Source organism: Tenrec ecaudatus, chromosome 1 (genome assembly GCF_050624435.1).
Source record: "Tenrec ecaudatus isolate mTenEca1 chromosome 1, mTenEca1.hap1, whole genome shotgun sequence".
Lineage (NCBI taxonomy): Eukaryota > Metazoa > Chordata > Mammalia > Afrosoricida > Tenrecidae > Tenrec > Tenrec ecaudatus.
In genome coordinates, this window is record NC_134530.1 from 186845448 (window position 1) to 186858775 (window position 13328).

General features: G+C 38.1%; 1 pseudogene; it reads right to left on the reverse strand.

Annotated features, from left to right (window-relative positions):
- Positions 1-304: 304 nt before the first annotated feature.
- On the reverse strand, positions 305-923 carry LOC142437224 (coiled-coil-helix-coiled-coil-helix domain-containing protein 2 pseudogene; annotated as a pseudogene).
- Positions 924-13328: the final 12405 nt, after the last annotated feature.

Sequence of the window (13328 nt, forward strand, 5' to 3'; positions counted from 1 at the left end):
TGAGTAAAAAACTGGAACTGATTCAACGACAGTTGTTTGTTTTTGTACATGGCACACACTAAATACTTTCTTCTCTCTCTCTCTCTTTACCTTTTCCTTCTCCTCATGTCTATTGTGTTAATCTGGGTAAACTATAGAAATAAATCTACAGAAACTCATATATGTATAAGAGAGAGTTGTTTTTTTTTGACAGGAAATAACTTTATTTTTGTTAATTCATATAATTATATCACAACAGCTCGATTAAGGGGGCCACACAAACCCAGCCCCAAATGTGACATCATCTCAATACAGAATAATGCCTTTTTCCAAGGTGATTCTGAAAGTAAGGAAGTGATTAATGATGGAAAAGAGGTTTAACTTGTACACGTTACATAGCTACTACCAGTTATTGATTTATACTAAATTAACTTGGTCATGAGAGATGTAGATCCAGTTCCTCGATCTGAATGTGATTAGGCCAATCCGTTTGCAAATTTGCACTGCTTCAGCACCTCACTGAAACCCTCGCAGAGCTTGAGGTCGCCCTGGTTCTGGGCACATCCCCAAAACTGCTTCATCTCATAGTGGCAAGGACCAAACTGCTGCTGCTGCTGGTACACCGGCTGGGCTCCCGGAGGCTCCTGGTAAGTGATGTCAGGCCTGGCGGGCTCAGTGCCACTCCCCCCACCGAAGCCTTCAGTGATGGCATGGCCCAGTGTGTGCCCAACAGCAGAGCCAACAGCCACACCGGCTGCTGTGGTCGCCATCTGTGCCATCAGACCGGGTTGTCGGGGTGCAGCAGCAGGTGAGCCGACCGCAGTTGGTGGGGCTGCAGCTGGTGGGTGGGCAGCTGGAGCTGGCCTGGGGGCAGCTCTCATCTGAGGGGCTCGGTTGGCCGGAGTGGCCATGCGGGAGGTACGGCTCCGGCTTCCGCGCGGCATCGTAACTAAGCAGCGAGGCGGCTTCTCGGTGCGGGAAAAACGTAAGAGAGAGTTTTATATATAGGGTAAGTGTACATTCAGAAAGCATCCCAACCTAGTGCTGTCTAAGCCTGTAAGTCCAACATTGGCCCATATATCTGACACCAATCTACAAAGTCCTTTTCAATTTCACAAAATGCACACAATGATGCCGATTGCAGGAGGAAAGCTGAATCAGTGAGTGTGCAAGCATCTCGGCGCTGTCAGGGCTCTCCACATGACTTCTCCAGCACCCAGGACTGCATCAGGGTAGGTCCATGAAGCTTCTCTTCAGGGATGTCTAGCAGGAAGTGAGCCTTGCAAGCTGAAGCAGGGAACTGGCTAAGGCCGCTGCACCCTGGTCTGACCATCACAAAGCAAGAGACCTGAGAACTAAAAGGGCAAGGATCATTGAGCCATTTATCTCTCCACCTTTCAATTAATCCCATATGTTTATTGGCCAGGTTGGCATAATAAACCTTAACTATCTCATCTATCCATATAGGATAGGCAGGATTAGAGATCCTACGGTGAAAACAATGGTTCTGACAGCTGGGGGGAGGGGGGCGTGGAATGGGAGAGGAGGAGGTGCGAGAAAGAGAGGGGGATCCAACAAACTCAGGGACAAGGGAAGAATAAGAGATCTAAAATCGATGGTGAGGAGGGCATAGAATGTCTGATGGGGTTTGATCAAGTGTAATGTAGCTGAGACAATATACTGAGAGTCGAATGAAGATCGAACATGATAGTGGGACAGGAGGAAAGTATAAAGAAATAGAGGAAAGAAACAGAAGGCAAAAGACATTTATAGAGCTATAAATATAGGCATGTACCTATATAAACATAGTAATATATAACAATAGGGATATAGTTGTATATACATATATTAATATGTTAAGTATTAAGATAGCAGACAAGCATTGGGTCTCTCTACTCAAGTACTCCCTCAATTCATGAACACTTTATTCTCATAACCTGGCATTCTGTGATGCTCACCTTCCCTATAAGATCCCTGAAGTCAAAATGGGTGCATAAGCAAATGTGGTGAAGAAAGCTGATGGTGGCCTGCTATTAAAAGATATAGTGTCTGGAATCTTAAAGGCTTGAAGCTAAACAAGCAGCCATCCAGCAAGAAAGCAACAAAGTCCATATGGAAGAAGCTCACTAGCCTGTGTGATAATGAGGTGTCCACGGGATCAGGTATCAGGCATCAGAAGACCCCAAACAAACAAATATATCGATGCAAATGATGGGGGTCAGAGTGCAGACCCAAAGGCCATTTGTAGACAACTGGATATTCCCTCACAGAAGGGTCACAAGGAAAGAAAGAGCCACCCAGGGTGCAGTAAAGCACCGATGAAACACAAACATCCCTCTAGTTCTTTAATGCTTCTTCCCGCCCCACTACCAGGACCCCAATTCTACCTTACAAATCCAGCTAGACACTGGTACAGATAGGAGCTCTTGACACATGGAATCCAGGACAGATAAACCCCTCAGGAACAGTAATGGGAGCAGTGATACCATGAGGGTAGGGGGAAAGTGAAGGGAGAAGAGGGAGAAACCGACTACAAATATGGATGTATAACTCGCCCCCCACCTCTCCAGGGGGACGAACAATAGTAACGCGAGTGAAGGGAGACAGCGAGTGGTGTAAGATATAAAAAGAATAATTTATAATTTATCGGGAATCAGGGTGGGGAAAAAAGAGGACCTTATTCTAAGAGCTCAAATAGAAAATATTTTGGAAATGATGATGGCAACATATGTACAAATGTGCTTGATACAATTGAAGTATGCATTGTTATAAGAAGCTGTAAGAGCTCCCAATAAAATTATTTTAAAAATTGAAGTACTTTCAATTATTTTTAGAAATTAATCTTTAAGACTGTTTCAGAAGTTGCTGTAGCAAGTTACTACTAGAATGTAAAATCTTTGAGACCAGGAATTAAAATATATATATCTTGATAGTTTTTCAGGGTATAGTTGCATTTTATTTTTACTAATGTGTGAGATTTTTCATACCTAAGGCAAATTCCATTTTATTCTTAATTAATGTATAAATGATTCTGAGTGGAGTATTTTGCTTTACAAAAAAGGATTTACCCCTTTTAGTGCTGTTCTTTCCTCTCCCCTGAGTATTTACTAAGTGCAGCCATGCAGTTCCTTACTGCATGTATTACATTCTCTATGAAAAGAGTCTGAGCCATTGTCCAAGGCCACTCAGAGGATCAGGCAGCACCATCTCTCCTAATTCAGATTAGTTGTCCTAAACAAAATTTTTGCGATAAATACACCCCAAGTAGGTGAGAGGAAAATGTCTGAAGGGCTCATCTCACTTGGGATGAATAGGCCGTGTGCTCTGTCCTCAACTAAAGTGTTGACAGATAAAAGACAAAAACTCATTTGTAAATTCAGCTTTCACTTGGTTGAAAGGTCTTTAAAATAGAAAGGAATTCTATTTAGGTTTAGACAGTGAAGGCTGAAAAGTAGCGAGAACTCTTGTACAAAAGTATGTTGGAGCTACTTTTTTCTTCTGAAGAATCCAAATGATGAAGTAGCCACAACAAATATTTTGCCTGCCTGCTTTTATGTCTGGTATCTTAATTGATAACATGGCTGCCCCATATCAGATGTCCTTAATCCATGAATTCATAGCTTCAGAGAGTTATATGAAAGTATACTGACATGTATAAAGGACCAAAGATCAAGGGGAAAAGGGAGCCATTCTATAGGGAGGTGTCTGAGTACGTTAGTAGTTTGAGGGTACTTGGTAATTTCTCAAAGCACATATGAAAGGGTTTCAAAAAATGGCGAAAAATAGGAATTAGAATATGTTGTAACTCTTCCATGAATTAAAAAAAAATCTCTTCCTATAGTGTGTTTGTCAAGCAAATTGGTTTTAAAAATTATCCTTTTATCCATTTTTTCTCTCTCCTTATAGTGCGTTTATATTCCACGTGTCCTACAATAAGGGGAAACTATTACTTTCCATTTGTTGCATTAATGATGGTTCTCCCGCTATGGAATCTTATCTTCAACATACTGGCTTTTAAGGAGACTACAGGAGAGTTTCCCCAGGATTTAAGAAAGTATAAATATAATTTTTATCAGTTCTGAAAAATGCATTCCTGGAAACAGTAAATGCAAGAAGACTGCATTAATAATTACTGTTTCAAAACCTCCACCACTTGTCTGAGTTTGTCATCCTGTGGTGACTTGCGTGGTGCTGTGATGCTGGCAGCTATATCACTGATATTTCAAATGCCAGCGGGGTAACCACAGTGAATAGGTTTCACCAGAACTTCCAGACTTACAACAGATGCCAAAGAAAGAATTGGCTGTCCATGTTAGAGGAATTACACACTGAGAATCTTATGGCAAGCAGGAAAATATTGTCACATTCTAAAAGTTAATGGGTAGCACCAGAACATTGTCCGTAGTAGTGCCAGATGATGAGCTCTTCTGGGTGGAAGACACTGAAAATATGGTTGAGGAATAGCTGCCTTCTCCAAGTAGCTGACCATACTGATGTGGATGGAGGAGAGCCTGCAGGAGGAAAGTCTTTGGGACCTTCATTGGGGCACAACTCAGAATGAGAAGAAATAGTTGCAAACATCTAGGAATAATTGGTACTTAGAATGTACAAAGTATGATGCTAGCAAAATTGGAAGTCATTGCTGACATTAGATGGACTGTGGTTGAAAGCAGAGAATACTAGAAAGATTTTACTTGTGTTTTATTGACTATATATCAAGGCATTAAAATGGATCATAACAAATTATGAGCAGCCTTGAGAAGATTGGGAATTCCAGACACTTCATAGTGTTCATGTGGAACCTGTACATGAACTAAGAGCATTTGTGAAAGCAGAAAAGGATATACTGCACAGTATGAAATCAGGAAAGGTGGGCATCAGATTTGTATCTTCTCACTGTATTTATTCAATCTGAACAAATAATCAGAGAAACAGATTACATGAAGAAGAACTCAGCATCAGGATTGGAGGATGGCTTATTAACAACCTGCAATATGCAGATGATATAACCTTGTTTTCTGAAAGTGAGGAGAATTTGAAGCACTTGCTGGTGAAGATCAAGGATTGCAGCCTTCAGCGTGGATTATAAATCAATGTAAAGAAGATCAAAATCCTCACAACTGGGCCAATAAGTAACATCATCATAGATGGAGAAAAGATTGAAGTTGTCTAGGAGTCTTGTATGAATCCACAAGCAATGCTCATGGCAGCATCAGTCAAGAGATCAAAAGACGTAACACTTTGGGTAAATCTGCTATATTAGACCTCTTCACAACTGGATGCTGCTGAAAAACGAGGATGTCGCTTTGAGTAAAATGCACCTGACCTAAGCCATGGTATTTTCAATTGCCTCATATGCATGTGAAAGTTTGACATTGAATAAGGAACAAGAAGAAGAATCAATGCATTTGAATTATTGGTGCTGGTGAAGAATATTGAAAGTACCATGAACTGCCAAAAGCACAAACAACTGTGTATTGGAAAGAATTACAGCCAGAATGATCTTTTGAAGAAAGCATGGGGAGGTTGTACTTGGACATGTTATCAGGAAAGCCTAGTCCCTAGAAAAGGTCATCATGCTTGGTAAAGTAGAGAGAATGTCAACGAAAAAGAGGAAGGCCCCCAACCAGATGGACTGACCCACTGTCTGCACCAATGGGCTCAAGCATCTGAACAATTGTGAGGATGGCGCCGTTTCATTCTGTTGTATATTGATAGGGTGGCTAGGAGTTGGAACCAACTCAATGGCACTTAACATTTTAAAATCTACCACACAAAAGATAACTACAAATTTAAAAGGACAAATCTATCATTTTCTATAATGAAAAACAATTTAAATTAAAATTAAAAAAATCAGAGACATCCTGATTTTAAAAGAAAAAAATTTGTAGTGAGTCCTTTCCAAACCAAGCTCACGTCCATTGAGTCAATGGTGACTCATGGTACACCTTTGGCATCCTTAAGGAATTCACAAGAAGTTCAATATCCAAGCTTTTGGGTGAATGGGGTTTCCCAAGAAAATTCTCCTAGGATAGCTTTCACTACCCTCAAGGAATTCACAGGTGCTTTTTTGTGATGGGAAAAAATATCCTCAGTGCAACTTTCCCTTAGGCAGTGCCCTGCCTTTCCCTGGGCAGTTTTCAATTTTCTTAATACTTCTTCTTAATCAACTCCCGTGATTGAGAAAATCTATCAACTTGACCCCTTTGGAATCTCAAAAATCATTTGCTATAACCTCTGAACTAACTACTCTGCATTGAATTTAACTGGCCTAGTATTTTCACTTAAAAAAACAAAATAAACAAACAAAAAAACCCCAACAGTTTTATTGATTTACAATTAAAGTATCATACAATTCAATGGCTTAACTATATTAGAGACTTATGCATTCATCACTGCCATCAATTTTCCAACATTTTCTTCATTTTTATGCTCATTAATATTAGTTTCCCATTTCTTTCCAACCTTCCCTGTCATAATCCTAAGAAACTATTAATCTAGTTGCTGTCTCTATAGGTTTATTTATATTGCATTTCATATAAAGAAAATCATGTCTTTAGGAAAAACAACAACAGAACAGGACACACAAAAAATCTCAGTACAATAGCAGAAAATAATAAAAACTGGGCTAACTTAAAAACGTAGTAAAACACGTCAAAAGACAACAAATGGCAAAATACTACATTTTAATCTAATTACATCTGCTATAATCCCCTTTCTATTGCACTTTGTCTGAGGATAAGACTATTCATATCCTTGGTCAATAAATCAAGGGAATTCAGTGGAAGCTTAATCCAACTGGGGCTCTGTGAATGGATTTGGGGCTTTTATTGGCTGTGGGGACTGGCCCCACAGAGCAACAATGCAATTATAGCATATATATATATATATATATATATATATATATATATATATATATATATATATATATATATATAGAGAGAGAGAGAGAGAGAGAGAGAGAGAGAGAGAGAAAAGCGGAGCACAGGGGACAAATCTTCAATATTGGGAAAAGAGCCTGGGATTTATTCCACAAAGGAGTTCTACAGTAATGAGACCTGCCAGCCCGCCTCTTGTTTACACATGCACAATAGAATGGGCACTGTGTTAATTATGGATATCTGAGCTATCCAGGGAAATGCTTCAGGAGAAATACCAGGTATTTTAGAGACAAAAGATGTGAATTATTCCTTAAGAATAAGGGTTAATAGAAGCTGGTGTTCTTAAAGACAAGCATCCCTTAATTACATAAGTGGGAAGCCTGGTCCCTGTAGGAGACAATTTTATATCAGCATTTTAGTGGGGTGTTCTTGTTGGGTGAACACCCCCTGGAATATGTGTATTTGGGTGCTCTCCATTGTCTCTGCACTGGGGAGGCATGTCTCAACACTAGCGCTGGTTTGCCCAGCCCTGTAGTCAAGAGTGTAGACAGTACACCATGTACACTCTCTTTGACGTCCTCAGTTTCCCACAACTGTCTTCCATTGCCTTCTGCAAACCAGATGCTCAAAATTTAAGCTCTCTAATGCAGTCTTTCCCGCTGTGGATTTTATTTTTAATAATCCTTTGATCACACTGGCTGGTGTGCTTTTTCCATTTGGACTTAGCTGTTACCTCACTTAGATGGCTACTTGTTTCAAGACAAGTCTTTAAGACCTCTGATGCTATTTTTTCTTTGACCCGGGCACTATTGGATTTCTTCATCTTATTTTGCTATGTCACCCATAGCCTCAACGATCACTTCATGAGGGCGAGTATCAAGTAGTGCCACATGCTAAGAACTAATTGTTCTTAGATTATGACTTGTGATTAAGTGTGCACTCAAGATCTATTAACATATTAATGGTTTACATATGTCCTTGGCCCGCTTTAGAGACATTATCAGTTTCTTGAGATTACAAATAATCTCCATGGGACATTTGATATTTCTTATAAAATACTATTTATTATTCAATCGTATAGAATTAAAAATATCCAAATGGGGAAGGGAAGGAGAAAAAAAAAGAATTAAAAATATTATTGAGAAAGGAATAATATGCATATATAGGAATGATTTTTAACTAAAATACATTAAAAACTTGACTAACTGAACAATAGTTACAAAAACAATGAAAGTTGACCCATGGTAGTAATTTCAATAACATTCAATCACTAGGAAAAAACTATGTCTGTCAGAAAACCAGAGCCTGAAAATAGCAAATATATGGAAGTTTTAAGTTGCCAATTACTGTGCACCCGCAAAAGAATGAGATATGGACCAAAGTCCAATGACTTCCAAATCCATGACTTTGGGATGGCACTGATATGCTTCTTACACTGCATACAGTATTTCAGTTTAAAACCCAAAGGAGAATTTCTGTTCATTTAATCTGCTATAGATGTGTTTAAGGTAAAGTCCTGTTCACCTAAGTTTGGTTTCCAAATCTAAAATCAAGTTGCCTGTAACACTTGACTTGCATCACCCAGGGCTGAATAGAGAATCAGTCTAGAATGAGTGATGAGGAACATAACCCAAGGCAGACTCTCTCCTTGTAGGTCTGTATGTTGAGCATTTTTCTCAGTCACAGGTTGCTCCTCCTGGTTTACCCACCAACAGAAGTGAACTCATTTTCTTTGAGACAGATATATTCCCCTCTTTTTTTGTCTTACATTTCCATGGGAATTCCTGGAACACTATTGTAGAAGTGTTTATTTATTGGGTTGACTGTGAAACAATGCTACATAGCAGGGACTTCCCTTCTCTCTAAATGAAAAACTGACCCCGTTGAGGTGAGGCCTCTTCTAGGAAAGTGTTAAGGTGTACATAAAAAAGGGGGAGTGATAGACGGATCATGAACATTAGACAGAGATATCATTTCATTGCTTGGGAGACTGAATTAAAAGATTACAGGACCCGAGAACAGATGTTTCATCCATGTTTTTTAGTGATGCATAGTGTTCCACTGTGTGCATGTACTAAATTTTCTTTATCCATTTTTCTACTGATGGACTTTTGGGCAGTTGCCAACTTCTTGTTATTGTGAACAGTGCTGCAACGAACATGGGAAAGCATGCGTCTGTTTATGTTGTATCTCTTTCTTCTTTGGGTTATATGTCCAGCAGAGGTATTGCTGGGTCTTGGGTGAGATTTCCATTCTAAGTTGTCTTAGGTAGCACTGTAACATTTTCCACAATGGTTATAGTGTTTACAAACCTACTAGCAGTATATGAGCATTCTAATCTCTCCACACTCTATCCAACATTTGTTGTTTACTGTTTTTTTTACTTGGGTTGTCATTATGAGTACAAGGTGATATCTCATCATAGTGTTTATTTGCATCTCCAAATGGCTAGTGATCATGAGAATTTCCTCATGTTTGTTATCCATTTAGATGCCATTTTGGGTGAACTGTCTGCTCATGTGTTTTGGCATCTTTTTAACTTAATTATTTGTTTTTCTCTTAATTGAGGTATTGTCATATTTTATTGATCTTAAGAGATTAGTCGCTTGATGGAGTCACTGTTTTGAATTAAACATTTTCGACAATACCCTAATGAGACTAAGACAAGTGTATCACTGAAATAACTTGTTTGCAGCCATCCACAAATCCCAGAGGCAGGTTTAAAACACCTTTTCTTTGCAATAAACCAATGCACCTATGAACTGAAACCATAGTAGGAATGCTTTTTTTACTTGTAGATAAAATTGAAGCAAGCATTCTGTTTTCTTTGTAAATTGGATGCAATTCAGTACTAATATTTGCATAAAGTTGTATATTTTTAAAAAGGCTTTTTGATACATAATCTCTTTTGACTTTCTCTCCCCTTTGAGATAGATAAGTATTATTATATAATGATTGTAGAAATGAAGACTTAAGAATTTAAGGACAAGACCTCATAACTACTCTGTGAATGAGGCAGGACAAAAAATTTTTTTAAATCATTTTATTGGGGGTTTGTACAACTCTTATCACAATCCATCCATCCATCCATCCATCCATCCATCCATCCATTGTGTCAAGCACATTTGTACATTTGTTGCCATCATCATTCTCAAGACATTTGCTTTCTGCTTAAACCCTTGGTATCAGCTCATTTTCACCTCCTTCCCAGCTCCCCCTCCCTCATGAACCCTTGATAATTTATAAATTATTATTATTTTGTCATATCTTATATTGTCAGCTGTCTCCCTTCACCCATTTTTCTGTTGTCCATCCCCCAGGGAGGTTATATGTAGGTCCTTGTAATTGGTTCCCCCTTCTACCCCACCCTCCTTCTACCCTCCCGGTGTCACCACTCTTAGCACTGAAGACAAAAATTCTGTTCAAGTGTTTTGCTCTTTACTACCTACCAATAGAACCGGCATCTTTGATCAATCACAGGCATTCTCATTTTACAGTTCAGTATCTAAAGATGGGGAAAATCTTAATGGGGTTGGGCGAGGTCACGCTGTAAGAGAAATGAATAGTTGAGAAACCTGCACATATCCTGTTTTGAAATTCTTTGTTCAAACCACTTGAACACAGTAAATGTAAGAATGCAGACTAAAGAGTTGTGCAGAACATCTTGTACATTACTATTCTTCAGGGTTGTCCTAGATAAAAGGCTTCCATTAAAATCAATATCTTCTTGGCAAACATTGGAGCTTTTGTATCACCACTCCTATTTTCTAGAAATATTAAAAACAAAGGAGAAGACTCTACCCCATTCCCTTGGGTATATATGGAAATGGAAAATTCCCCAATGATGAGCCAAGGTCAGAAGGATCACCTCTTTTGAATTTTAATTCTAAAATTATTCCATCATATAGTTGCAAATAACAGGTATAAACTGTTACATGAGAGGGCTTCAAAAGTTCACGGAAAAAATTCATTAACTTTTAATTCCAAGTTCCCACAACCTTTTTGAAGCCCCTTGTCTGGGAAAATATTATAACAGTATTACCACAAAAATCTGTTAATTTGTCTCTTAAAAATAAATTAATTTCAATGAAAGCCACTAGAGTTGTCTTAGATAATTAATATTAAATAATTAAAAGTAATTTGCATTTAAAAGATTGTCATTATTTGAGCCTCCAGATTTGCTTCCTTATATTTAGAGACTTCCTCACTTTGTGAATATTGGTGGAAACAAAGACTGTCTCCATTAATAGAAACAGAAGATGTCAGTCGCTTTCTCAACACTTTTTGCTGCCTGAGTGTAGGCACGTGATAGATCTAGGCTTTTCTATCAGACACCTATGCTAAATGTTTGACTCAGAGCTAAAGATACAAGCAACACTGGTCTCTCTTTTTAAACTGTGATAGCAGAGGTTACTGTAAGCTTGGCTTCCCAGTGCAAGAGTGGCCCAAGACCAAGCTGCGGTGCCTGTGGCATTGGGTACCCTTGCCCGGGACTTTCCCAGTATTAGCGTGGAAAGTCCTGAATCCCTGGAAGCCCCTCAGTCCCAGGAAAAACCTAGACTGTTGGCTTCCTCATCAGACTAGATGGGTGAGTAGTTTATCCTGACAGCTTAACTTTAAACCTGTTTTTTTTAACCATTTCAGCAATTTTGTGACCTACCCAATATCCTTTAAAAAAAAGAGCAAAAACTTTTATGGAATGATAATTCAATATTCTCTTTTGCTTAAATCTATCATTGCTACCAAGAATGACCTGTATGTGTAAGTAATTTGGAATCTCCTGCGTTCAACAAAGACCCAATGACTTAGTTCATGGAGTTATTGTGGAATCAGTCATATTGTGGAAGTTATTGTGGAATCAGTCATATAATATCAGGAGTTATTGTAGAATCAGTCATATAATATCAGTTTGATATTAGTGCAACCTGTTAGCAGTTTGGAAAGGTGCTGCAAAAATTTAAGGATGACTGTTCTTATTGGCTTTTTGAAATCCTGAAATATTTGTGATGGTTGAGATTATTATGAATCATTTCCCTCAGGTAATAGAATAACTAAACATTGACAGAATGTATAATCCCTTAAAAGTAAATTTGCTAACTGGAAAAACATACAAACCTTTGATAGTCTCTACCTCATCCCACCTCACACTCTCCAAATTTATGAATGATTATTTCAAGATGAAGAGTTTTTTTTAATTACAAAGTGAGGGTGTTTACACAGAAGGCAGGTTCTCATTGAACAGTGACATTGTTCACGATGTGTCCACATTGTCATCAATTCCATTCCAGTTGTTCTGTATCCAATAGTCTAGTTTCACTGCTCACTTATCTTCATCTTTGCTTGAGGACACTTGTCGACCATTTACTCTCATATAAGTGGCTTTTTTACAGGAGCACAGTACAAGGATTATTTTCTTCATTTGATGAGCCATTTGCTAGGCCTCTGTTATTTGGCTACAAGGTATCTAAAGGGCTATTTTCCTTCAAGGCTTAACAGGTATCTCATGTGAAGTCTTGGGGAACCCCCAGACTCAACTAGTCCAGTAAGTCTGGACTTTTTAAAAATTTGAGTTCTCCTCCACATTTTCCCTGTCATTCTTTCAGGATCCACATATTGTGGTGCTCATTGGAAAGTAAGGGAGTGGTAAACAGTCCTGTAGACTAGTTTCTTCTTTGAGTCTGGCTATCTTTTGCTATAGATAAGTAGAGAGGCCAATAATCATATCTCACAAGGCTTCTTGAAAGCTTTTAAGATCCTAGACACTACTCAACAAACTAGGATGTAGAATATAAACTTTATCACCAAAATTTGCCAATTGATTAAGTTTTCCCAGGAGAATTTGGTGCTAAGTATTCAAATTCAGAAAGCCAAACTTATGAAATGTTCGGTTATGGCCAGGAAGTATGTGTATCTGTGTCTTCTATGTGGTTTTAAGATTATATATATGAATATATATACAGACACACATGCCTGGACATTCATATGCATATAGCTACAGGATGAAGAGTTTTTAAAGTTAAACTTTTTTTTAGTTATATTGACAAATAACTCTCATGCCATACATTTCAAAGTTTTAAACATATTAAAAGGAGTTGTGCAATTAATTTTAGAAACTTTTCTTCATTCTTGTTAAAGTTAATTTTTATAGCTACCAAATTGAATAAGGTGGTGACTTTAAAACTTCCAGTCAACTATTTGTCTTTGGAGGATGGGTTAAAATTCTTTGTCCTTTTTTGTTGATAGAAGTTCATTTTCATGTGTCCTCATGACTCTACTGGACTCTACTTTTCACCCTTTGGGGATATTTATGGAAAAGATCTACAATAGGATTATCCCGTTCATGCAGTTATTATTAAAATATTACTACATAAACAATGCATCTTTATTTTAAAAAATTAGAGTGAAAGTAAACAAACAGAAATAAATATCCATAATCCTGAGGCTGTTAATATTTTGTCTTTTAATCAT